Below are 24,350 nucleotides of genomic sequence, written 5' to 3'. Positions count from 1 at the left end.
ATTTGATATTGGCGTAATCGTATTGACCCATAGAATAAAATTAACATGTTGTCTTAATTGCACAGTGAATTCCGTAAAAACGGCGCGCAAAAAACCATAGAGGAAATCGCTGTTTTTTTCATTTTCTACCCCACAAATAATTTTTTTCTCGTTTCCTAGTACATTATATGGCAAAGTAAATGGTGCTACGAAAAACTACAACATGTCCCGCATAAATCAAGCCCTCATAGGAAAAAACGAAAATGAAATTCTGAAAAAGGACTGCGGCGGGAAGGCGTTAAAAAAAATAAAACTATTTGCCAAATTAAAAAAATATTTTGTGACGCCATAACTTTTTCATTTTTCCATCAATTTAGCAATGTAAGCGCTTAAATTTTGCGGGGTGAGCTGTATTTTTGACTGATACCATTTTGGGTTATATTCAACTTTTTGATCACTTTTTATTTCATTTTTTTGGAGCACTAAGGTGACCAAAAACCAGCAATTTGCGTGCTTTATATATATATTTTTTTTACGGCGTTCACCAAGCGGTTTATGCAATTGTGATAGTTTGGACTTTTACGGAAGCGGCAATACCATTTATGTTAACTTTTATTTATTTTTTAACATTGATTTAGGGCAAAAATGTGAAAAGGTTTTTTTTTTTAAACTTTTAGTACTTTATATTTTTTGGAACATAACAAAAAAATGTATTTAACTGTTTTTTCCTTTTTTTATTAGTCCCCCTAGGAGACTTGAAGCAGCGATCACTGAATCGCTTGCATGATATACTGCAATATTAATGTATTGCAGTATATCGTGATTCTGACAGTTTCCATTGAAGCCTTGCCGGATGCAGTACAAAGGAGTACAAAGATGACAGACCTGGGGGCCTTTGTTAGGCCCCCAGGCTGCCATAGCAAGCATTGTTACCGGCTGATCGCGCTGCGGTGGGTGGGGTGTGATAGCTTGTTTGAGAGGGGTGCCCCCTGATTCTAACACTTTATAAGTCGTGTTCGCGATTGACTTTGATTCCGCCCATTGCAGTGGGGTGTCGGCCGTTACCCGCTGTGTATTGAGTGAACTCAGCTGGTGAGCTCGCTCCATACTTCCCCTTAACCCTTATCACGTACAGTTACGTTATTTTGCGTTAAGGGGTTAAGAACAGCATAACATAGAGACAAGACAGCATAACATAGAGACAAGACAGCTCTACTATTAGTCCAAATGGTACAAAAAAATATAGTGGCATTTGGCTAATAGAGCCTTTCACAGAATACAGCGTCTCTCTCACTAGTGACTAACAGCTCCCATCTATACATGCGTACATACTATGCTGGCCATAAATAGGGAGGTATACTAAGGTGACAGATCCTCTTTGAGTAGGGGCGAAACAATAATTGCCAAAACCTGATTTTCTTGTCTATAGAAAGTCATTTGCATAAAATATTTTTTAAAAGCAGCTTCTTCATAACGATATCCGTAATTGCAATGTACATTTCTACATCTTCATGCAATTATTATTTTCACTTAGCATTTAATATGATCCGTATTAATTTTTATTATTCCCATATGTTATGTAGCCATTTATGCTTCTACCACATCGACTAGTTTATGTCAATTCTGTGACCTGTTAAATGAACGTGAACCTGAAATGGTCAGCAGAGCAGCTCTTAGTGCTCCCTGAGCAGTGTGTGCGTTTTCTTCCATATGGGCTTACAATTGCGTACTGTCACTGGGATTAGAAGTATGTATAAATTACATTGTATTATGCAAATCCGTTTTTTCATTACTGATGCAAAGCAGAGAAGCCCCACAGTATACCAAACACTAACATTTCGTCTCTGAGTGCTCAAAGACATAAAATAAATGAGCCATGGCTGTTGATTGTCTTTGGCCTGCATTATCTGTACAGGAACTATTAAGGATGCTTTTCCGTCTACCTTTCATGCTTCATTTTCTCACACCGCCTAATGAAGAGCTTCACTTAAAACATAATGTGCTACACTCTGGAAAGAACATTTTATGACACTAAAAAGCTATACTTGTTTATTAAGGTATTTTAATGCTGCATTTATTACCTTGTTGCAGTGTACTGATTGAAATAATAGCACATCTATGCAGAACACGGTTTATAATGTGTTATGTCTAAGCTATCCATAGAACATATCCACATAAATCTCAGCTAGGAAGATGATCGTTTTTCAGGTAAAAATGTCATGTGAATTTTGCAATACAAATATTTTCAGAATAAATTTATTGTTATTTCAAAAGAAATATGAAAAAAAATGAAGCAAATAATTTTACTTGAAAAGTAATTTAACCCCTTTAATGAAGCACTTGGCTAGAGAAGATCTTTAGCTGCCAAAATCTAGTTGATTCACCCGTTGTATGGAGCCATAATAAGTTACCTATAGACTTCTATGGGGCGCCACTGTACTGGAGCCAGAAAACATATCAATACACCAGAATAAAAATTGTGGCATGCACCAATGGATAGCGTATTATGGAGCTATTCTCTTCTTGGTGCATTACCCATCTTGCTCCATTCCTTTTTCTATTTGGTGGCGAGAACATTAGCAGGACTCCTTTCACCAGAGGAACTGAATGCAAAAAAGGGATGAGGAATTGGCCTAAGAGTAATGGAAAGGGCATTTCGGGGGAAATAAACACTTTTTGCCCTTAGTTGTGAAACCGAGCACCATAATAGAGGCCCATTTTAATTTTTGCTATGTAGCCCTTTTTCTTCTATATATGGCACTGCACTTACAGATGTTGTATCAAGCAGTTCAACATATGTCACCTTTTAGCAATGCTATAAGGATATTAAGGAAGTATGTAACTTTCTAACAATAAAGGTGTGCATTTTGTAAAACTCAAAGCTTAAAGTATATGCTCGGCTTTCACCACCATTTTACATTTATTTATAAAAAGTTTTGCAAATTGGAAATAGAATTGCCAACAATTAGGGCACGTTCACACGTGGCGGAATTGCTGTGGAATTTCGCTGCGGACAGTCCGCAGCAGACAGTTTGTCCATTGGTTTCCACACCTTTTTAGTTATCTTCGTGTAGACGTTGCAGACAACTACGCTGCGGACCATAGGCTGCGGTGCGGAATTTGGTGTCCGCAGCATACACTGGCTGTTGCGGACTTGATGCGTACTTGTGGCGGAATTTCTCCATTGACTTCAATGGAGTTTCAAAATTAGGCAATGAAATCCGCAGATGTTATGTGTGATGCGATGCGGATTGCTTTCAGGAACAGGATATTTCATCATTCTGGCTGGACCTATGTGTGTCGAGGTCTATAGCCAGACTGAGATGGAATGTTTTAAAAGAGAGCAGGATGTACGCTTCACCTGAATCCGCAACAACTAATCCGCAGCAATTTACTTCACATTTTAGGCAAAGGCGCAATGGAATCTGCAACGCGGATTATGTGCAGCATTGATGCGGACAGTGTCTGCAGAATTCTGCCACGTCTGAACATGCCCTTACTAATGCTGTCTAATAGTAAGACTGCGTAAACTTAGACCAGGCAGTCACAACATGAGCCAAATTACCCCAGTGGTTCATGCTGGATGATAATTTTGGCGCATCTTACATGACCTGTTAGACAATCATCTTTTCTTTATACCAACTTTGATTTAGCTTATTTTGCACCAGAATTTTGTGCCAGTTTCGTGCTGCATTTTTGGCGCAAATTGGCACATTTAAAGCCACGCTCCTTTCCTGCTAAGCCATGCTCCCTTTTGGAACACTTTTACAAAGTGTATAGGAAGGTGCAAAAAACAAAATTGTGCCAAACTACCATAAAATGCGACAATTTTCACCAAAATTTGTTGTATTTTTGACACATTCTAGACCCAGACACAGTAGTAAATCTGCCCTGTCATATTACCTACCTTTTACTAACATTATGTTACATACTGTAGTACAGGTTAGAGCAGCATTCACAATTCTACTTTTCATGAGATACATCCCTAGTTAGCTTTTCCAGGACAGCATGAAATCAATTTAAAATACAACCAAGTAATATATGGTGGTTTCTTGTCCTACGACACAGGGTAATATACAGCATATATCGTACCGCAATGGCCGGGATTGGAGATAACTCAACCATTTAACCCCTTAGTGGCCGCAAAGCACATCTAAGTGGTTTGCTAGAGGAGGGGGTTGCAATAGGAGCTAGGGAGCTGACAAAGGCCTCTAGGCCTACCATGTTGGTGTGTTTGTGAAGCCCCGCCACAGTCAAAGCTGGCTAGCTGGTGCACTATTGCAATCAACCAGCATGGATGAGGTTTTATTGTGCAAAAGTATAGAAAAAAGACATAACTGATATTGACGCAATTCTATTCCGTAGAATAAAGCTAATAGTTCTACCGCACAGTAAAACAAATCCTGGAAAACAATGGCAGAATTGCTGTTTTTTACAACACTCCCACAAAAGTTGCTAAAAGTTAATCAAGTCACATGTACCCCAAAACTCGTCCTGTAAAATAGCAAGCCCTAACACAGCTACATTGACTGAAAAATAAAAGTGTTATGGCTCTCAGAATACAATGATGCCAAAATAAAAAAAAATAGCTGCATCCTGAAGTCCAAAATCGGCTGCATCTTTAAGAGGTGAAATAAATGCTTTTTGCTGTTATAAACAAAACTTTCATCTTAGAAGTTGTTCATTTTAAACTCTCCAATTAAACACTCAGAACAGCTAGAGGGATAATACATAAAAAAAAATAGAGAACAGCTATTATATGTAAACACGTCTAGCTTATATGAAATATTTAAAAGATGTACATCCTTGTCCTCATTGTTATTGTAATAAATATATAACCTACATTAAATGTCACATTGAACTTTTGTATTTCCTTTTTTGTAGGATGTGATAACTCACTGTTAAGATAACCACAAAAAAACAGCAACCGGAGAAATTGGTTTGCTTTACTATGTCAAATCATTTTAAATACACTCCTCAACATTGAAATTGCAACCCCAAGAAGGGCAAGCCGTAAGGTTATGCAAATCGAAAGAAGTAGCATGTGTCGCTAAGATCTGAAAATGAACAAATTTTCAGGCACCTAGCTCCAATCTGTGGCATGTGGAAGGGGCATAAAAGCCAGATGGAGAGCAAAGTTTTTTAGCCAAATGAAACCTCAAAAATTGGATCAAGTGGCGTGGGATGATTGAGTGATGCCTCCTGTTCGTCGACGTGCCAGTTATCACCTCTTGTCGCAAACTGAGAGGGACAGAATACTTCAACTGAGAGACCTTGGTTTATCACTCCAGCAGATTGCTATGTGCCTAGGCCGAGATGTCAGCACTATTCAACGTTGCGTGTCCCGGAGGTGTGCGGAGGTGAACCTCTGCACGGATTGATCATCTGATTGGAAGAATTGAGCGTAGTGAAATTGGATGTCACATCACAAGCCTAGGGTGGCAACAAACCATCAGACACAAACGACACAAACCATCAGACGGTGTTTGCACAACATTGGGCTACGAGACAGACGTCCAGCCACAGGTGTTCCATTTACCACACGCCACCACTCTCAAAGGCTACCATGGTGCTCAGCAAAACTGCAATGGAGGCTGGTATATAGGATTATCCTCTTCAGCGATGAGTCCCGCTTTTGTCTCAAACGCAATAATAACCGGAGATTGGTCTGGAGACCACGTGGGAAACGCCATAAAGAGACCTTCACAAGGGAAGGTCACACTAGTCATACTACCATGATAATGGTGTGGGGTGGCATAATGTACGGCAGCCGGACCCCTCTAGTCTTCATTTCAGGTACACTAACAGATTTGGTTGTGGTACCAGTGGTACGGCCATTTCTTCAAAGTGTCCAAGAAGCCATTTTTCAGCAGGACAACGCCAGGCCGCATTTTGCTCGTGCTACTGTGAGCAGCCTGCGTGGCCTAAACATGCTACCGTGGCCTGCAACGTCTCCGGACTTCTCTCCCATGTAGCACATATGGGACATTATTGGTCGGCAACCGCAAAGGGAGCTGCCAGCAGCCAATCTTGATGATTTACATGCCAAAGTGCATTCAGCGTGGCGTAACATTTCTCAGACAACCATTAAAAACCTCATTGATAGCATGCCAAGGCATGTAAGTACGTGTATATCTACGTGTGGCGCTCATACTCGATGCTAAATAAATCAAGATGTTTGGAATATTTTGCATATCATTAACCTGTCTATCGATCATGTGATTTCCACAATTCCAAAACATTTCCTTCTTGGTGGTACAATTTCAACGCTGAGGAATGTATAATAGTTGTACGTACAATGATGGCAGAACGCCTACATTTCTTATATCAGTTTCCATATTTTGACAGTCCATCTGCCAATTTAACATCCATTCACTGTAAAATTCACAAAGTCAAACTACCATGTTCAGGGCCGCCATAAAAAATATCAATGCTCAAAACAGTTAGATAATCGGGTACCTCAAATGCTGTGCCCCTTTGACTGTTGATGGCTTTTGCATCCTTTTCTATGAGAGGAAAGGTGATCTGAAGGCAATGGGTAAAGTGCTTAACATTTCTGCCCCTTCGTTCTATAGATTGGTGGGGTACCCAGAATGAAATACCCCCATATATATATATATATATATATATATATATATATAAACAGAGATTCCAAGCGCCTGGTACCCTTCACACAGTCATAGATTAAATTTAAGAAATCAGGCTGCCTGAAGTCACCACTAGGTGGAGCACACTGCATTTTGATTTATATAGCTTATAAATCTTTACACAGTGAGCTCCCCATGTAGGTGCTAGGTTTATTGCCATTATCCGCTATTGCTTCGCAGCCCAATTTACTCGAATAGGATTAAGCTACAATATAAGACATAGCTGATAGACAAGAGTGGTGCTATTTCTAAAAGAAAAAAAAACTGACCATCTTCTATAACTCCTAACAAATGTCTTCTTACAGTCATACTGTGTATTTCCTCCCTTAAATCATCTCTTTTCTATTTTTCACTAAACCAAATGGACAGTTGGGAGGCCAAACTTTGTCTAAAAGAAAAAAACTTGTTCCATCAGCCCTATTTTTTTTCTGATGTGCCTATTTCTTTTTGCATTATAACGCTCCTGTTTTATAGTAGAATTTAATAATTTTTCTTCACTGGGTTTTGTAAGTAGTAAATTGAAAACTGAACATGAGAATAATTTTGGATTGCATCTGTTTTATTATACAGAAAAAGCTGTTGAAGCCTTATTCAAAGTCGAGAACAGATTCCAGTAAGCATTCAAGTGCCATGATAGAACTTATTTGATTAGACTTTGCACTCAATACAAAACACCTATTGCAGAAAGGTCATGCTGCCTCTGTCTAGCTGTCACACCAATACCTCTGTGAGTGCAGGCTGCAGTTACTTCTTTTTCTATATATGCTGAAACTCATTTGGTTTGATCCAAAGTGCTATTTCCAAAATAACTGTAGGAGAAGAGCGTTTTGTCAACTGATTGCCAGTTTTCAGATGTTCTTTTTTTCTTCTAGTACAAGATTTTTCATGCTGAGTGAGAAATAGTTTCTTAAATGAGAATTATTTAACCCCTGTTTTTGGAACAAGTACAATGCTCTAAAAACTAACAAAATATATATTCCATCTGTAATAAAGTTTCTTGTTATAGTGCCAGTTAAGTTGGAAGACATCATGTTGAACCTGCCATAGCCTTTCCACGCTCCGTGGTGTCCCAGCAGAGATAGTTACAGGGGTTCATCTTAGAGTGTGCAATGTCCTACAATGTTCAGAACACTTTGTTTCATTATTAATATTTTTTACTCTTGGTGAGTTACAAGCCTTGTTCTCCACGATGTTTTAAGCAGTGTGAGCAGAGATGGTACAGAAAGAGAATAATTATAAATTCACCTGCAAGTATAGCGAACAGCAATAAGGCATTACATTTGAAAAAAAAAATTAAATGCCACCACGACTAGTCATTTTTCTAATATTAACATTACGTGTTATTGGTATTTAACATACACTTATTTTCATGCATCTTTATTTCATTTAATGTATGAGTGAGAGGCCTTTTGAAGTTCAGCATACAAGATGAGAATAAACAATCTGAGAGTACCTCCAATATACAGCACTAGTAGTAGACCTCATGTATCATGTAAAAATGGCTTTGGAAGATATTACATAAAACAGCCATGACATGTAAGATGTGGCCGTTAACAAGCAGTATCTGCCAGTACCATTCAGGGGAGAGGGGAGGGTGTGTGTGCGTGCGTGCGTGTTTGTGTGTGCGTGCGTGTGTGCGTGCGTGTGTGCGTGAATACATGAAGGTCAGTGTCCATTATTAGTAGGTAGTAGTAGCAATAGTAGGTAATAGTAGTAATAGTAATTAGGTGAGCATTGAATTAACTCTTTCATAGTGTGTATTTTAATCTTGTTAATCACATGAATCTATTATTTTTTTGTTACATCCTTATTGTAGAGTTATGAACATTGTCCTTAGCTGAGGCTAAAGACGCCCTCAATTTTTTAAATGTTCTTTTGGGATGTTTTATTACTTTCTGGAGGAGCACTCTTGAGGTCATTTTGGCAGGCAAACCTATCAACAATTCACCACTTTTCACGTTATCTCCTTTTGGAGATAATAATTGGCTGGCACTGTGGTTCTACAGATTTTCGGGGCCTTTGAATAATCCGGCTCTGATGCAATTACTCTTAGTTAATTTCTGAGATGGTTGGGATACATGAGACTGCTGGTATGTACAGTAGAACCAAGCATATTCTATTAGGAACAACATTCCTAATATTAAGATGAACTTCATTTCATTTCAATGTAGCAGCCATACAAAGTTAGAGAAGGTAAAAGGGTCATTATATCAAAAAGTATTCTAGCAAATTGACTGAGAACGATACTGTAGAGTGACTCTGTTGTGTGTCAGAATTATGCTTTGAGATATCGTACCATAAACTTCTTAATTTAAGCTTCATTATAGCATTGGGGTTAGTCTGACATCTAAGCCCACCCTGATTAAAGACTCCCAATTATGTTCAACAATATCATTTTCCTCCAGTCTATAAATGTAATTCAATGCATGTTAGCCCTTCAATGCTTCATTCACAAGCTGCTGATGTTCTGTAAAATGTATTTAAACGTTGCCGCTGCCGACAATACTCCCGCTGACACGGAACAGAAGAGAAGAGGAGAAAAACTCACATTCTGCGGCGGCAGAGCTGTGCGTGCGTGCGCACTCCTCTCCCCGGCTCTTGCAGACTGTGGAGGAAAGACTGCGTGATCTCGCGAGAGAGAACACACAGCACAAGCCCCTCTGATACTCTCCGTAGCTGATTGGACAGTGTCAGAGCGCTAAGTATCTCGACCCCCTGCCATTTACAATAAAATAAATGCCCCATTGACAGTTCAGGGGGTTATTTACATACCGGGCGCCAAATATAACGGCACCAATATCTAAAAAACAGAGGAGACTAGAAACATAGATTAAAGTGACACAAGTTTTGTTACACCTATTACATGGTGCACTCAGCTGCACATGTATGGGCTAATGAAAGGTTCCCTTTAATAAATAAACTGGCCCTCATTGACTCGTCTTGTGACAAATACTGGCTTTCATTAGCCCATAGTGTATATATATATATATATATATATATATATATATATATATACACATTTTTGTACGCAGAAGGCACTGCAATTCATATAATAATAATAATAATAATAGTGATAATAACAACCCACCTTTTACATTTTGGAAAATCTCAATGATTTAGATTCAGTTTACACATGGTGTAAATAATTCATTAACCCAATTTATTTTCTTTCTTTTTATCATTGTAACAGACTAAGAAACCAGTAGAATGTAGGATGATGACTTGAGTATGACTACAAATAAAGGTAAGAGTGACAACTACTGCCACAAATAATACAAAATAAATATACAGTGTATATATATATATATATATATATATATATATATACATAAACTATTTCAATTTTTTTTCTCATAATAAATGAGTTTCCATTGTTAGTAAATTTAACATTTTTGGTGTCACAGCAGGATCTTAAATATGTCCTTTGCAAATACATGGTCTTAACCTTCAGACCGATGAAGAAGAAACTTTCCCTAGTTCCTCTGAATCCAGATTAATACCATGATTGAAAACACAGTTAAGCATTGTAGTCAACAACAGTCAATCAGATTTCATGTCTTCTTTGAATGACTACATGTAACACTTGCTGCCTAACTTGCCATAGTGGCTGGTATCTCTGCTTACTCCCTTACCCCTCTCTGGTCATACACCCATTCTGTCAGGCAAGCACCAGCTTCTTAGTAAAGTAGCAAGAAAATGCAACATGGTTCCTGGAAAACCATTAGCTCTATCATCCTAATATTCTGTCTCAAACCACTGCTCTAATGGCTGAGCAATACGTGTTTTGTTTCCTGTCGCAATGCACTAGAATTTTGTGATAACCGATTTCCAATATTGCTTTCCTTGGAATATACCTCTTTAACAATCTGACCAAATGCCGCTAGCCCTAACCTCAGCCTGCTTATCTTCTTGCCCAACTTCACCAACATCAAATTACTGTGACAATCAACTTTGCTTCTCTATTTAACACGTATGGGAGCCTTAACCTGAGCACCTTACTAAGAAATTTCATATCTCCATCAAGAATGGGAGGTCACCTGCTTTCTGACAATGCCAACCAATCCAATTGTGACCCACAGAGTCCACATGCAAACTGCGGTTTTCAGCACTTCGCTTATGTTAATGAATACGTAAAAAATGATTTTAATGAGGAGTGGAGTAGATGATTAACAAGATTCATAGATGATTAATTTGATTTATATAATAACATTTTTATTTGCCAATGATGAATGAATAAATGAATACACAGCTATCTGCAAAAAAAAAATGTCATACATCATTCCTTGCAGGGACAGACAAACTACAGAGGGCCACTGTACGAGAAGAGTACATGTACTCCTTGATTTCCAACTGATAAATTAATGCTATTGTACTGTACATATGGTAGTTTTGACGAAAATTTATTTTGATGTCTCAGCAGTTCATCCGACTGAAATACACTAGTGCTGTCACAGTAGGTTACTGAATAAAGAGTTGTGATGTCACAGCTGCTTACCTAGCTGAAACACTTATAATATCACAGTACTTTACCTGACTAAAACTAGTTATGATGTCACAGCAGCTAACCTGATTGATATACATTTGTGATGTCACACCATGTTATCCATCTGAAACTCACTTGTGATGTCACTGACAGCAGTTTACCTTACTTTAACACAAGTATAATGGCACAGAAGCTGCCAGCCATTCACCTTACTTGTGTTGTCATAGCCCCCTATCTGATAAAAGCACTGTTATGATGCAGCAGCTTACCTGAGTAAAACTCACTTGAATTGCCATTATAGCTTACCTGACCAAAACAGTTGTAATGTCACAGCAGTTACCTGAATGAAACACAGTTGTGATGTCACAGCAGCTTATTTAACTGAAACTCACTAGTGATGTCACAGCAGCTTATCTAACTGAAACCCACTAGTGATGTCACAGCAGCTTATCTAACTGAAACTCACTAGTGATGTCACAGCAGCTTATCTAACTGAAACCCACTAGTGATGTCACTGCAGCTTATCTAACTGAAAAACTGAAACTCACTAGTGATGTCACAGCAGCTTATCTAACTGAAACCTACTAGTGATGTCACAGCAGCTTGCTTGACAGAAAGAGAATTGTAATGTCACAGTTGCTTACCTGACTGAAACACGTTTGTGATGTCATGCCACAGCAGCATATCGGATGAAAAGACATTTGTGATGTCACAGCTGCCTACCAGGCTGAAGCACTTTTTTGATAAAACAGTAGCTTACCCTGGGTAGACACCAACAAAGGAGTGCAAGAACAGTATATAAGCTCCTGAATTTTAAAGTTCTAATATGATGACAGCAGGGTTCTAGCAATAGACAACCCCTTTCATGTATCTCCAGAAAATCCCTCTCCGCTGTATCAATCCACCAGTAAATGTGGGACATGGATAGGACACATTTTACTGTGCTTTTAAAGAGAATATGTAACACAAACATATTTAGACTAAAATGATTCTGTGTCATTGAAGATCTCATTTTTGACAGGTGTTTTTTAAAGAGTCACCTGTTACCTCTCATGACATGAAAAGAACAGAGTCTATAGCCAATATATTCCAAAAGTATCAATACAAAACTTTATTAAATATACACAATGAACAAACATTTAAAAAACGGTATAAGAGTAGGAGAACTCAATCACAGAATGACATAGAGACAAGTCAGGAAAGCCAAGGTAAGTATAATAAACCTATAAAGTATGGGTTTAGGGTAGGACTAACACCAGTATAACATAAGACTAGTTAGATATGTTTGCATACTTAGATGCTGTTTACAGGACATTAATGGTCCCAAAAGCAGACATCAGGAAATAAAGGTAGTGGGTCTGAACACGACCCTATGTGAAAGATTACTGGGGTAGTCTTACCCATAAAGAGTCCTTAGGCTGAGTCCTGGTGGTCACTGTGTGCGCCCCGACGCGCGTTTCGCGGAATGTCCGCTTCCTCAAGGGGATGTAGTGTGTTAGATCAGAGGGCACCCTATATACCCTACCTATCAGGTGTAAACTATCAGTATTCTGTCCCGGCCAGGCGCACTTGGCGCGCATCCGACGGCGAAACCGGAAGTGTGGCATGCCCCACTTCCGTCCTCCAGTGCTGCGGCGCATATCCGGTCTCTGGTCGCGTACCCTACAACCCAGACAACCCTACATGACTGTTGCTCTAGGCAACAGTCTCTAATTTATTTATTTTTTGCACTTTTAAGTCACTTATTTATCTTATAATTCTTTTCTACTATAAAAAATTATATCTTTTTCCATTTTTTTCTGTTTATGGTGTTTATTTGGTATATGTTGTTTGAAAATTAATGTATTTCTGATATGGAGGGTTTCTATGTTACTGAATGTGTGGCACAGTTGTGTCTTTAACTGACATATCATATCCACATATTAATTTATACATATACACTCTCTCCATAGTACTCCTGTAGTCCAATATATACCATTGATCATTTATTTATCCAATCTAATAAGGTTATTTTTAGGCATCATCGTTTCAAGAAATAAATGTATCCCTTTTGTTCAATATTATGCAATATGAGCAGTGTTTCTGTTGAAATCGGCCCCTAATGGTACAAATAACACTTGTTGGTTTAAAATGAATCAGATGTATTCATCTGTATTTCCTGGGTATTCCCATTAAATTGTGAGGATACAGAGATCATGCAACATTAAAAGGGTTATGAAATGCTCTAATTGACTTACCTGCATATAGTGTTCTGTTCTGTCCAATCGTGTGCGCGCCTCTGACGTGTGCGACCGGGACTGGGTGAGGCCACGCCCGTCTCTCCTAGAGTGCAGTGCGCATGTCCGGATCGTCTGGTACGCGACCAGAGACCGGATGTGCGCCGCAGCACTGGAGGACGGAAGTGGGGCATGCCACACTTCCGGTTTCGCCGTCGGATGCGCGCCAAGTGCGCCTGGCCGGGACAGAATACTGATAGTTTACACCTGATAGGTAGGGTATATAGGGTGCCCTCTGATCTAACACACTACATCCCCTTGAGGAAGCGGACATTCCGCGAAACGCGCGTCGGGGCGCACACAGTGACCACCAGGACTCAGCCTAAGGACTCTTTATGGGTAAGACTACCCCAGTAATCTTTCACATAGGGTCGTGTTCAGACCCACTACCTTTATTTCCTGATGTCTGCTTTTGGGACCATTAATGTCCTGTAAACAGCATCTAAGTATGCAAACATATCTAACTAGTCTTATGTTATACTGGTGTTAGTCCTACCCTAAACCCATACTTTATAGGTTTATTATACTTACCTTGGCTTTCCTGACTTGTCTCTATGTCATTCTGTGATTGAGTTCTCCTACTCTTATACCGTTTTTTAAATGTTTGTTCATTGTGTATATTTAATAAAGTTTTGTATTGATACTTTTGGAATATATTGGCTATAGACTCTGTTCTTTTCATGTTTATATATGTATTATAGAGTTGCCTCGTTAATGGATATGGGGGGATGTTCCCTGGAACAATACCTAGCCCAATAATATTGTTTGCTTTTGGAGACCATTAGTTATACCTCTCATGACATGTCTATTCTTGTTATTCCCCATAAAATAATTATTTTTTTTAACTCTGCGATATGCCATTCCTCTGTTATTCTTCATAGAAATGTATGAATAAATTAACAACTGGTTGCTACTATTCCCCTTTTCAAAGGGGTAGGTCCCTGCATAGTCTCACTCTGTCATCAGTGATCAGACAATGTCAGTCTATGTAGGAACACACCCCAACTGGTAACACCCAGTTTTCAATGCATTCATACATTTCTAAGAGGGATAACAGAGAAATGGCACAACATAGAGTTCTAAGAAAATATGCTCCAAAATTGTTATTTCATGGGGATATAATTATTAACTTAAAGAGGCTCTGTCACCAGATTTTGAAACCCCTATCTGCTATTGCAGCAGATAGGCGCTGCAATGTAGATTACAGTAACGTTTTTATTTTGAAAAAACGAGCATTTTTGGCCAAGTTATGGCCATTTTTTTATTTATGCAAATGAGGCTTGCAAAAGTACAACTGGGCGTGTTGAAAAGTAAAAGTACAACTGGGCGTGTATTATGTGTGTTACATCGGGGCGTGTTTACTACTTTTACTAGCTGGGCGTTCTGATGAGAAGTATCATCCACTTCTCTTCAGAACGCCCAGCTTCTGGCAGTGCAGATCTGTGACGTCACTCACAGGTCCTGCATCGTGTCGGCACCAGAGGCTACAGTTGATTCTGCAGCAGCATCAGCATTTGCAGGTAAGTAGCTACATCGACTTACCTGCAAACGTCGATGCTGCTGCAGAATCATCTGTAGCCTCTGGTGCCGATGTGTCCTTGCTCGTCTGACACGAGGAGGACCTGGGGAAGTGACGTCACAGCGTGATCTCTCGAGAACACGGCTGTGTCTGCACTGCCAGAAGCTGGGCGTTCTGAAGAGAAGTGGATGATACTTCTCTTCAGAACGTCCAGCTAGTAAAAGAAGTAAAAACGCCCCGATGTACGCACATAATACACGCCCAGTTGTACTTTTACTTTTCAACACGCCCAGTTGTACTTTTGCAAGCCTCATTTGCATAAATACAAAAATGGTCATAACTTGGCCAAAAATGCTCGTTTTTAAAAAATAAAAACGTTACTGTAATCTACATTGCAGCACCGATCTGCTGCAATAGCAGATAGGGGTTGCAAAATCTGGTGACAGAGCCTCTTTAAGTAGAAATGCCAGGAGAGGGGACAGATCCTCTTTAAAGAGTATGTAAATGATGATGAAAAATATGATTGCAATATAGGCATTGAAGGACTATAATGCATAAATTATGTTTTTAGACTTGTATAGAGAAATTACTTTTCGTGGTTTATGATATAAAAGGGTTTTAGTAAAGACCTTTATAGTAGAAAATTATATTGTTGGGGCTAATTTAATTAAGGGGTTTAAATTAAGTTTATATATAAAAGACATGCAACCTTCTAACATACTCTGTGTTGCGAATCATCACCATTTTCCAGATTTCTTTGCTGTCAGTGAATGGAAACATTCTTGCTTATATATGGAGGCTGAAACCCTATTTAGATGTAATACTTCTCAAGGCTAAGGGTATGTTCACACGCAGTGTTTTCAGGCGTCTTTCGGGGGTTTTTTTCTCGAAAAACAGCTGAAAAAACGTAAGCTGAACGCCTACAAACATCTGGCCATTGGAGTTAATGGGAAAAACAGCATTTAGTGCATACGGGGCGTCTTTTTATGCCGCTGTTTCAAAAAACGGAGCGTAAAAAGACGCTCCGAAAAAAGAAGTAGCATGTCACTTCTTGAGGCGTTTTTTGGAGCTGATTTTCCATTGAATACTATGAAAAACGCCTCAAAAAATGCAGAAGCCTGAAAAGAAGCCTCAAAAGAAGCTCCAAATTAAAAGAAGCTTCATTTTCAGCTTCAAAAACGCCTGGAAATCAGAGGCTGTTTTCATTGAAAGCAGCTACGTATTTTCAGACGTTTTTTGCTAAGTGTGTGAACATACCCTAAGGCCCTGTTCACACAGAGTATTTTGACGAGTTTTTTGACGCGGAAACCGCACCAAAAAGCTCGTCAAAAACCGCCCGAAAATGCCTCCCGTCGATTTCAATGGGAGGCGGGGGCCTAAGGCTATGTTCACACTGAGTATTTTGTAGGCAGAATTTCTGCTTCAAAAATCAGTTTGGAAGTTTGAGGCAGATTTTCTTCACCCTGCACGCCGATTTTCGCGGCGTTTTTCACCCGCGGCCATTGGGCGATGCGGGCATAAAATGCCACGAAATACGCTTTCTCTGCCTCCCATTGAAGTCAATGGGAGGTCAGAGGCGGAAATGCCCGAAGATAGGGCATGTAGCTTCTTTCTCCCGCCAGCCGGTTTTACCGCTCGCGGGAGAAAACCGCCCCCACCTCACATTGAAATCGACGGGAGGCATTTTCGGGCCATTTTTGATGAGCTTTTTGGCGCGGTTTCCGCGTAAAAAAACTCAGTGTGAACTTAGCCAAAGGATAGATTCACACACACAGCATTTTTAGAAAAACGGCACGTTTTTAGTGGGGTTTTTCCTGGCGTTTTTGCTGTGTATTTGCCAGATGATAACTTGTTCAAACTAAGTTTTTTGACAAGTTTTTTGACTCAAAAACCGTGCCGCAAAACTCGTCAAAAACGGCCCGAAAATGCCTCCCATTGATTTCAATGGGAGGCAGAGGCGTCTTTTTCCCGCGAGTGGTAAAACCGTCTCGCGGGAGAAAGAAGGGACATGCCCTATCTTCGGGCGTTTATGCCTCTGACCTCCCAGTGACATCAATGGGAGGCACAGAAAGCGTATTCTCCCTGCGCGCGAAAATCGGCGTGCAGGGAGAGGAAAATCTGCCTCAAACTTCCAAACGGAATTTTGAGGCAGAATTTCCGCCTGCAAAAAACTCAGTGTGAACATAGCCTAAGGGCATGGCCAGACGTGGCGGAATTGCTCTGGAATTCCGCTGCGGACACTCCACAGCGGAAATCCGCAGCGGACCCGTTTCTCCATTGCCTTCCACAGCTTTTTAGTAGGGTTCGTTTGCACGTTGCGGACAATTCCGCTGCGGAGCATAGGCTGCGGTGCGGAATTTGGTGTCCGCAGCATACAATGGTTGTTGCGGACGTGTGGCGGACTGGTTGCGGACTCATTGCGGAATTTCTCCATTGACTTGGATGGAGATTCAAAATTCCGCAATGAAGTCCGCAGATGTAATGTAGATGTTATGCGTGCTGCGGAGCGTATTGGTTTTTTAACATGACATTTCTTCATTCTGGCTGGACCTATGTATTTCTAGGTCTACAGCCAGACTGAGGAAGTCAATGGGGCTCCCGTAATTACGGGTGACTACGTGTGTGCACCCATAATTACGGGTGACTATGTGTGTGCACCCATAATTACGGGTGACTACGTGTGTGCACCCGTAATTACGGGAGCGTTTCTAGGCGACGTCAGTAAATAGTCACTGTCCAGGGTGCTGAAAGAGTTAAGCGATCGGCAGTAACTGTTTCTGCACCCTGGACAGTGACTACCGATCACAATATACAGCAACCTGTAAAAAAATAGAAGTTTATACTTACCGAGAACTCCCTGCTTCTTCCTCCAGTCCGGTTTCCCAGGATGACGTTTCAGTCTAAGTGACGGCTGCAGCCAATCACAGGCTGCAGCGGTCACATGGACTGCCGCGTCATCCAGGGAGGTCGGGCTGGACGCCGAAAGAGGGACGCGTCACCAAGACAACGGCCGGTAAGTATGAAATTCTTTTACTTTCACTAGGGAAAGTGCTGTCCCTTCTCTCTATCCTGCACTGATAGAAAGAAAGGAAGTACTTTCACCTCAATACGCAGCGGCTAGTCCGCATCAATTTAATGCCCATTTTGGGCAGATCCGCAACAGAATCTGCAACGCAGATTCTGTGCGGCATTGATGCGGAAGGTTTGGAAAAATTCCGCCACGTCTGGGCATGCCCTTAGGGTATGTTCACACGCTTATCAAAAAACGTCTGAAAATACGGAGCTGTTTTCAAGGGAAAACAGCTCCTGATTTTCAGACGTTTTTTGAACAACTCGCGTTTTTTGCTGCGTTTTTCGCAGAGTTTTCGCTGCATCTTTTATGGCCGTTTTTGGAGCTGTTTTCAATAGAGTCTATAAAAAGACGGCTCCAAAAATGTCCCAAGAAGTGTCCTGCACTTCTTTTGACGAGCCGTCATTTTACGCTCCGTATTTTGACAGCGACGCGTAAAATAAAGGCTCGTGGGAACAGAACATCTTAAAACCCATTGCAAGCAATGGGCAGATGTTTGCAGGCGTAATGGAGCCGTCTTTTTAGGCATAATTCGATGCGTAAAACGCCTGAATTACGTCTGAAAATAGGTTGTGTGAACATACCCTAAGAGTTTGATACAATTATTTCCAGTCTAGGCAATCATCTGTGAGATAGTACACAGTTTTCTGCAATGTGTGAGGGTATGCTCGAATTACGCCTGAAAAGACGGCTTCAATACGTCGGCAAACATCTGCCCATTGCCTGCAATGGGTTTTACGATGTTCTGTGCAGACAAGGTGTCATTTTACGCGTCGCTGTCAAAAGACGGCTCGTAAAATTACGCCCGCGGCAAAGAAGTGCAGGACACTTCTTGGGACGTAATTGGAGCCATTTTTCATTGACTCCAATGAAAACCAGCTCCAATTACGTCCATAATAGACGCCGCGAAAAACGCGAGTACATGCAAAAACGTCTGAAATTCAGGAGCTGTTTTCTCCTGAAAACAGCTCCGTAATTTCAGACGTATTTTGCGTTGCCGTGTGAAAATACCCTAAGGCCTCATGCACACTTCAGTTTTTTCCTTCAGGGTGCTATCCGTTTTTGTCACTGATAGCACCCTGAACCCATTCATTGCAATGGCCCCATGAACACTTCCGTTATTTAAACGGATCCGTTGTTCCGTTCTGTGCAAAGTAGAGCATGTCCTACTTTGCTCAGTGATTCAGTGACCGTGTGGCCCATAGAAGTCAATGGGTCAGTGAAAAAAACAGATGGCACACTGAAGGCTTCCGTGTGCTGTCCGTTTTTGACTGATCCGTTGCCATAGCAACGGCTGGGTGGGACAAAGTTCACAGACTCACAGTCTACAGTAGCCAGTCAGTTCTGAAGATGGATGTGGAAAGAATGATAGCATTGGTGCAGGATCACCCAGAACTGTGGGATACGCGCACAGAATGCTACCACGACCGTTATAAAAAGGACGCCGCGTGGGAGGAGCTTGCCATGAAGCTTTTGAAACGCAGATGACAGAAGGGAACTAGTGCCCAGCGTCACAAAATAAGTAAGTAAATGCACACATTGCACTGCTTGTTTTCTGAGCATGCTTTTCTTTTGTTCCATTGTATGTAATTCTCAGTAGGTAAACTTTACACACCCACAGTAATGTTATTTTCTCATTGACCTGCTGTCTTATAACATGTGCTTTGCAATCCCAAAATTCTGACCGGTATAGACTTTGCGCAGTTTCAAGTGTGTCAGAGGGTAGCGTAGACCTTGCACAGTTGTATTCTGTATTATTTCTAGTAGAGATGAGCGAACTTATGAAAAGTTTGGTTCGGCTAGTTCGCCAAATTTCAAAAAGTTCGATTCGGACCGAACTAGTTCTGACCGAACCTGTAATTTCCGTGCACCGAGCATGGTACTGTCCAGGGTGCTGATAGAGTTAATGGGTTGCACTAACTCTTTCAGCAACCTTGACAGCACCATGCTCGGCGCGCGGACAATAAAATTTTAATGTAATAAAAAAAATATATAAATACGTTCATACTTACATTCCTCCTGTCCGGCCTCCAGCGATGACATTTCATCCATGTCACCGCTCGCTGCAGCCAATCACAGGCTGTAGTGGCGGTCACGCTCGTCACGTGACCGCCTCTGCAGCCAATCACAGGCTACCGCGGCCTCTGCAGCCAATCACAGGCTGCCGCGGCCTCTTCAGCCAATCACACGCTCCTCTCCTGAAATACTCTGTGCTGCCTTAAACTCTGTGGACAGGTCAGGATCCTGTTTCTTTTAAATGCTGCACTGTAGCGCAGCCTTATATCGTGGATCGAGCGGGTTCCCCAGCAGCATTTAAAAGAAACAGGATCCTGACCTGTCCACAGAGTTTAAGGCAGCACAGAGTATTTCAGGAGATGAGCACGGCCGGGCCGGGCCGGCCACGGGCAGCCGGTCGTTTTTCCGAGCCGTGCTCCCATTATAAAGTATAGGAGCACGGCCCGTAAAATAAAAAAATAGAACATGTTCTAGCTTTTTAACGGCTTGGGCACCTTCCCGTGAGAAAACGGGAAGGTACCCGTGGCTAACAGAAGTCTATGGGCCCGCTATTTTGGGTCGTAATTACGACCCGTAAATCCAAAGTAAGCCAAGCAGAGTAATTTCAAACTGTTCTCTATGCTCTGAAAGCTAAGAAAACAGCACCAAAAACTTCTTGTAACCTTTCTATGGGTGTTTCCTGGGACATGTGACCGGTTCAAGTGAAGTTCACATCCGTTTTTTAAACGGAAACACGGAACGGAAATGGAGTGCACACGGAAGCAAAAACGGACACACGGATCCATCAAAAACGGCCGCTAAAACAGTGATGGAAGTGTGCATGAGGCCTAAGGGTATGTGCACACGACAACGCCAAATACGTCTGAAATTACGGAGCTGTTTTCAGGAGAAAACAGTTCCTGAATTTTAGACGTTTTTACAAGTGCACGCGTTTTTCGCTGCGTCTTTTACGGACGTAGTTGGAGTTGATTTTCATTGGAGTCAATGAAAAAAGGCTCCAATTACGTCCCAAGAAGTGTCCTGCACTTCTTTTGACAAGCTGTCATTTTACGCGCCGTATTTTGACAGCGACGCGTAAAATAAAGGCTCGTGGGAACAGAACATCGTAATTCCCATTGCAAGCAATGTGCAGATGTTTGTAGGCGTAATGGAGCCGTTTTTTCAGGCCGAATTACATCTGAAAACAGAGGTAAAAAATCGCCTAAAAAAACCGCGGCAAAAATCGTGGCAAAAAACTCGGAGCTGCTTTTTCTAGGCAGAATATTCTGCCTGCAAAAAAACTCAGTGTGAGTTTTCTGGTTGTTAAAAAACAATGTTTCTATTCACAGACAATGCAGAACTTACAAGTGGCAGGGAATTAGGCTGGGTTCACACGTGGCGGAATTTCACTTAAATTCCGCTGCGGACACTCCGCAGCGTTAATCCGCAGCGGAGCCGTTTGTCCATTGACTTACACTTTAATTTAGCAGTGTTCGTTTAGACGAGGCGTAAAATTCCGCTGCGGAGCATAGGCTGCGGAGCGGAATTTGGTGTCCGCAGCATGCTCTGTCTGTTGCGGAGCAGTGGCGGACTCATGGCGGAATTTCTCCATTGACTTCAATGGAGATTCTAAGTTCCGCAATGAAGTCCGCAGCTGTCATGCACATGTTATGTGTGCTGTGAATGCGTCTTGCTTTTTTGCCATGACATTTCTTCATTCTGGCTGGACCTATGTATTTCTAGGTCTACAGCCAGACTGAGGAAGTCAATGGGGCTCCCGTAATGACGGGAGCGTTGCTAGGCGACGTGAGTAAATAGTCACTGTCCAGGGTGCTGAAAGAGTTAAGCGATCGGCAGTAACTGTTTCTGCACCCTGGACAGTGACTACAGATCACAATATACAGCAACCTGTAAAAAAATATAAGTTCATACTTACCGAGAACTCCCTGCTTCTGTCTCCAGTCCGGCCTCCCAGGATGACGTTTCAGTCTAAGTGACGGCTGCAGCCAATCACAGGCCAAGCACAGGCTGCAGCGGTCACATGGACTGGCGCGTCATCCAGGGAGGTCGGGCTGGATGCCGAAAGAGGGACGCGTCACCAAGACGACGGCCGGTAAGTATGAAATTCGTTTACTTTCACTAGGGAAAGTGCTGTCCCTTCTCTCTATCCTGCACTGATAGGGAGAAGGGAAGCACTTTTCCCGCAGTCCGCAGCAGCTAGTCCGCATCAATTTACTGCACATTTTGTGCAGATCCGCAGCAGAATCTGCAACGCAGATTCTGTGCGGCATTGATGCGGACAGTTGCGGAGGAAATCCGCCACGTGTGGTCATGCCCTTAAAATACTGTGTATATTAGAAAGTTGAATAGCTTTTCAATACGCTATGTATTTACATAAAACTATTTAACCCCTTAAGGACGCAGCCTAGTTTTGGCCTTAAGGCTCAGAGCCCATTTTTCAAATCTGACATATTTCACTTTATGTGGTAATAACGTCGGAATGCTTAAACCTACCCAAGCGATTCTGAGATTGTTTTCTCGTGACACATTGGGCTTCATGTTCGTGGTAAAATTTGGTCGATATATTCAGTGTTTATTGGTGAAAAATTGCAAAATTTAGAGAAAATTTTGAAAAAATTGCATTTTTCAGAATTTAAATGCATCTGCTTGTAAAACAGACGTTTATACCACCCAAAATAGTTACTAGTTCACATTTCCCATATGTCTACTTTAGATTGGCATCGTTTTTTGAACATTCTTTTATTTTTCTTGGACGTTACAAGGCTTAGAACATAAACAGCAATTTCTCATATTTTTAAGAAAATTTCAAAAGCCTTTTTTTTAAGGTACCTCTTGAGTTCTGAAGTGGCTTTGTGGGGCCTATGTATTAGAAACCCTGATAAAACACCCCATTTTAAAAACTAGACCCCTCAAAGTATTCAAAACAGCAGTTATAAAGTTTTTTAACCCTTCAGGCATTTCACAGGAATTAAAGCAAAGTGGAGGTGAAATTTGCAAATTTCATTTTTCTTGCTGAATTTCAATTTTATTCATTTTTTTTTCTGTAACACAGAAGGTTTTACCAGAGAAACACTACTAAATATGTATTTTCCAGATTCTGCAGTTTTTAGAAATGTCCCACATGTGGCCCTACTGCGCTCGTGGACTAAAAGACAAGGCCTAGAAGCAAAGAAGCACCTAGTGCATTTTGAGTCCTCTTTTTTATTAGAATATATTTTAGGCAGCATGCCAGGTTTGAAGAGGTGTTGAGGTGTCAAAACAGTAGGAATCCCCCAATAGTGACCCCATTTTGTAAACTACACCCCTCAAGGAATTCATTTAGGGTTGTTGTTACCATTTTGACCGCACATTTTTTTCACAGCACGTATTTGAATTGGGCTCTGAAATGAAAAAAATGTCATTTTTTCCAATAAAATGTCATTTGTGATCAAAATTTCTTATTTTCACAGGGAACAAAATACCCCATTTTGTTGCCCAATTTGTCCTTAGTGTGGCAGTACCCCATTTGTGGTGATAAACTGCCGTTTGGGCCCATGGGAGGGCTCAGAAGGAAAGGAGCGCTATATGTTTGTTGGAGTCCAGATTTTGTTGGATTGGTTTTCGGGTGCCATGTCGCATTTGCAGAGCCTCAGAGGTATCAAAGCAATGGAAACCCACCAAAAGTGACCCCATTTTGGAAACTACACCCCTCAAGGAATTCATTTATGGTTGTTGTTAGCATTTTGACCGCACAGTTTTTTCACAGCACCTATTTCAGTTGGGCTGTGACATTAAAAAAATGTCATTTTTTCCAATAAGATGTAATTTTTTACCAAAATTTCTTATTTTCACAGGGAACAAAATACTCAATTTTGTTGCCCAATTTCTCCTGAGTGCATCAATACCCCATTTGTGGCAATAAACTGCCGTTTGGGCCCATGGGAGGCCTCAGAAGGGAAGGAGCGCTGTGTGTTCTTTGGAGTACAGATTTTGCTGGTTTGGTTTTCGTGTGCCATGTCGCATTTGCAGAGCCCCAGAGGTATCAAAGCAATGGAAACCCACCAGAAGTGACCCCATTTTGGAAACTACACCCCTCAAGGAATTCATTTATGGGTAATGTGACCATTTAGACCCCATAGTTTCTTCACAGAACTTATTTGAATTGGGCTGGGAATGAAAACAAAATTATTTTTGTCAAATAATATGTAGTTTTGGCTGAAAATTTCTTATTTTCACAAGAAACAAAATACCCCATTCTGTTGCGCAATTTGTTCTGAGTGCCGCAATACCCCATTTGTTGTGATAAACTGCCGTTTGGGCCCATGGGAGGGCTCAGAAGGAAAGGACCACCATTTGGCCTACTCGGGATTTTCTAGTGCGA

General features: G+C 41.1%; 1 protein-coding gene across 10 annotated transcripts in view; it reads left to right on the top strand.

The window, feature by feature from the left end:
* Positions 1-24,350, top strand: part of LINGO2 (leucine rich repeat and Ig domain containing 2) — a 1,254,957-nt gene that overhangs the window by 580,782 nt on the left and 649,825 nt on the right. For all 10 annotated transcript variants that reach the window (XR_012847678.1, XR_012847677.1, XM_075826599.1 and 7 more), the window contains one exon: positions 9,817-9,870. The gene's annotated coding sequence lies outside the window, so the exon portion shown is untranslated. The remainder of the gene's footprint in view (positions 1-9,816; positions 9,871-24,350) is intronic.

This window comes from Rhinoderma darwinii, chromosome 1, assembly GCF_050947455.1.
Source record: "Rhinoderma darwinii isolate aRhiDar2 chromosome 1, aRhiDar2.hap1, whole genome shotgun sequence".
In the NCBI taxonomy this organism is placed as follows: Eukaryota; Metazoa; Chordata; class Amphibia; order Anura; family Rhinodermatidae; genus Rhinoderma; species Rhinoderma darwinii.
Note: the sequence above shows the minus strand (reverse complement) of the source record. Positions and strands in the feature narration are given on the sequence as shown.